This window comes from Micromys minutus (genome assembly GCF_963924665.1).
Source record: "Micromys minutus genome assembly, chromosome: 20".
NCBI lineage: Eukaryota > Metazoa > Chordata > Mammalia > Rodentia > Muridae > Micromys > Micromys minutus.
Window position 1 is genome coordinate 19,887,146 of NC_137955.1, and position 3,691 is coordinate 19,890,836.

Genomic DNA, 3,691 nt, shown 5'->3' on the forward strand with positions numbered 1-3,691 from the left:
CCCATGTCCCATTTATAACAAATTTGGGCTTATAGCTAAAGCACATCATATTTCCTACCAGAAATATGAGATACTTGTCCAATCATGTTTATTGCTGCTATATTCATAATATTTAGCAGTTGGAAACAACCTAGATGTTTCTCAACAAATGGATTGGTAAAGAAAATGTGGTTCATTTTCACAATGGAATATCAGTCAGCTGTTAATAAAATAAAATCATGAAAAGCACAAGTAAATAAATGAGACAAGGAAAAAAAATATCTGAATGAGATAACCTAGAGCCAGAACAAAAATCATGCTATATTTTCACCTATCTGTAGATTTTAGCTGTTGAATGATAAACAAGTTACAATCCAGAGAAGTACAAAAGTTGTAACTAGGTGGAACAGATGTATCTTCCTAGGAAAGGGGAAAAGAATAGGTAGTTGAGGGCAGTGTAATAGTAGTCAATTAGTCAAGTAGTCAAGGCGTGAAAGAGTGTAGTGATTTGGGTAATATGGTAAAAAAGATAAAATTAGGGGTATTTTGGGAGAAAGTATACAAAGCTAATACAATAGAAGCTTTCTAAGACGTCTACATTTTTATGAAGGCAGTCTAAATGAAATCACCAAATAACAAAGAGACAGAATTCCAACTGGACTCTTCTTATCAAATGAAGTTTCCAGCACCAGGATTGGGTTACTTCTAATTAAGATGTTAGCCAAAGTGGCCCTATGGGAACTCCTAAACAACCCCATCTGCTGACAGTTCTATAGGTTGCTCTTCTTAAACAAAAGGCAAGGCCCTATTTCTGAAGACAGCACATCCCATTGAACATAGAGAAGTTGAACTGGTATCTACTGAAAACCTTCAGACCTACATGCTAGCATCTTTGATGGAGGGATTCTGCATAATACAAAGAAGAAACACAAATATCTTCTCAGCAACAACAATAACAAACAAACAAAAGCAAAAACTTTGAGCTACAGTGGTGTCCTGCCTGGAAGATAAGCCAATGCCATAATGGCCCAAAGCTTGTGGGACTAACCAACCAATATCATATGTGACTGAAAACTCAATCCACAAAATGTATGTCTTTGCTTGGGTGACCACAAACCTTAGACCAGATAACCAAGGTTTTAGCTTGGGTGAAACCAGATGCTAACCATCTACTAAACTGACTCCTAATGACATTCTTCTATACACACAGATCAGTGGCCATCCTCAGAGAAGCATCTCTCTACAACAGATGGGATTACATACAGAGACCCACAGCTAAGTGTGTAAACAAATATGTCTCTATGTCTATTTCTATTCCTTGTGCCTTTTCCTGGAGTCTTTATTTTGTCCTGTTCAGATGTGTTAGTTTTTCTTTTATCTTATTACTATTATCACTTAGAACTCTGTCATTTTTTCCTACTGAAAGACATTAAGGAATTGGATCAGGATGGTAGAGAAGGTGGTATAAACTGGGAGTAGCAGAGGGAGGGGAAACTGTAATTAAAAATGTATTGTACTCTTCTCTTCACAACACATCCCTACTGTGGTAAACCCTCTGTTCACTCCTGCCAGTCTCTCCCCACTGCCTTCTTTCTCCCTTAGACCCACTGCTAATATGTTTTTCTTCAGAGTAGAGCAGGCTTCCCAGAAATATCAATTAAACAGTACATAAGAAGTTACAATAATACTAGGCACCTCCCTTCATACCACGGCTGGAAGATATAACCCAGGAGAAGGTTCTCAAGAGCAGGCAAAAGAGTCAAAGGCACCTTCAATTTTACTTTTAGGTGACTCACAAGAACATTAACCCACACAATCATGACATAAAGTATAAAAGAAAATAATACATAGGTATATTACAGGTAAAAGAAGAGGGAAGCTCAGAAGGACATGAAGTCATTGTGGCCACCAAAACCTCTCTTACAACACCGTTATGGAAAATGATCTGAGAAGAGTCTTCTCCTTTAAGTATCTAAAATGTCTGAAGGAAGCAGGAATCATTGGCCCACACGTGTACCTGAGGCTGTCTGGTTGTACTGGCTGATATCGTGTCAACTTGACACAAGCTGGAGTTAATCACAGAGAAATGAACCTCAGCTGAGGAAATGCCTCCATGAGCTACAACTGTAAGGCATTTTCTCAAATAGTGATCAAGTGGGGAGGGCCCAGCCCATTGTGGGTGGTGCCATCTCTGGGCTGGTAGACCTGGGTTCTATAAGAAAGCAGGCTGAGCAAGCCATGGGAAGCAAGCCAGTAAGTGACATCCCTGCATGGCCTCTGCATCAGCTCCTGCTTCCTGACCTGCTTGGGTTCCAGTCCTGACGTCCTTTGGTGATCAATAGCAATGTAGAAAGTATAAGCTGAATAAACTCTTTCCTCTTCAACTTGCTTCTTGGTCATGATGTTTTCTTGTAGGAATAGAAACCATGACTAAGACACTGGTAATTGAATGTTTAAGATTATATTATTTTTTATTTTATGTGTGTGGTTGTTTTGTTTACATGCATGCTGGTGCACCACATGTATGCAATGCCCACTGAGGTCAGAAGAGGACAAGGGGGGAACTGGAGTTTGAGATGGTTGCTAGCTATCATGGGGGTGCTAGAAACTGAATCCAAGTCTCCTAGAAGAATGAGTATTCTGAGCCATATCTCTAGCTCCTGATCATGAGACATTTACATTTAATTTTCAGAATAAAACTTCTCTATTTTAGTTTAATATTTTTGTTACATTTTTGGTTACTTTAAAAAAATTATAGAATGTATTTTGATCGTATTTCTTCCCTCCCCCAAGTTTTTCCACAGTCTCCCCACTTCCCTCCCCACCCACTTTCATGTTCCTTCTATTTAAGATAAAGAAATAAGTAAAAATTAAACAAAAATCCAAACCATAACAACAAAAAAAAGCACATGAAAATTTTTTATGTTGATAAACTTCTTTAGACCAAGAGGCCCACCATGTAATGGGTGACTCCACTGGTAAATACTGAGTTTCCCTCACCTGGTTATTAATTTCAAGTGGTTTCTTGGTTAGTGGTGGGATGTTGTACCCACTTCTACAACATAATGAGAATTTAAATGGCTTGAGTTTGTGTATGCTTGTGATGTCTTTGTTGTTGCTGTTTTTTTAAACTCTTGATTACATCACTGCTGCAAGGTTGTGGATGCATTACACTTGTGAAGAGGAGTCTGCTTTACACTAAAGCACTGGCTAAGTCTTTAGTGGAATTTACTCTTCTGTCTCTGTGGGTCTAAGAACATTAAATTTTGATTTCTGAAAATGTTTGTTTACTTTATTTGATTTCCTTAGCCCAAGCTAGAGTAGCATTCACTATGTACCCCAGGCTCTCAAACTCACTGCAATCCTCCTGCCTCAGCCTCTCATGTAATGGACTTATGGGTGTGAGGTAAGAGCAGATGGGCATGTCTCTTAGCTTTCAGTAGATTTAAAGAACTCTCTCTTATGATTAGCTCTTTTATAAAATAGTTGACGTGTAGGCTAAGGTCAGCAACCTCTCAGATGCAAAGGAGAAGAGGGATGGGATGAAGAACTCTGGGAGGAGGATGAGAGGCAATATTTTTGATGTAAATAAATACAAATAATTATTTAAAAAGATAGTTAACTTTTCTTATTTTTGCTAATACTATAATTTTCTACTTTTACATTACTTAATTATTGAGTTTTCAAACAGCTATTAAATTTTAAAGGTTTT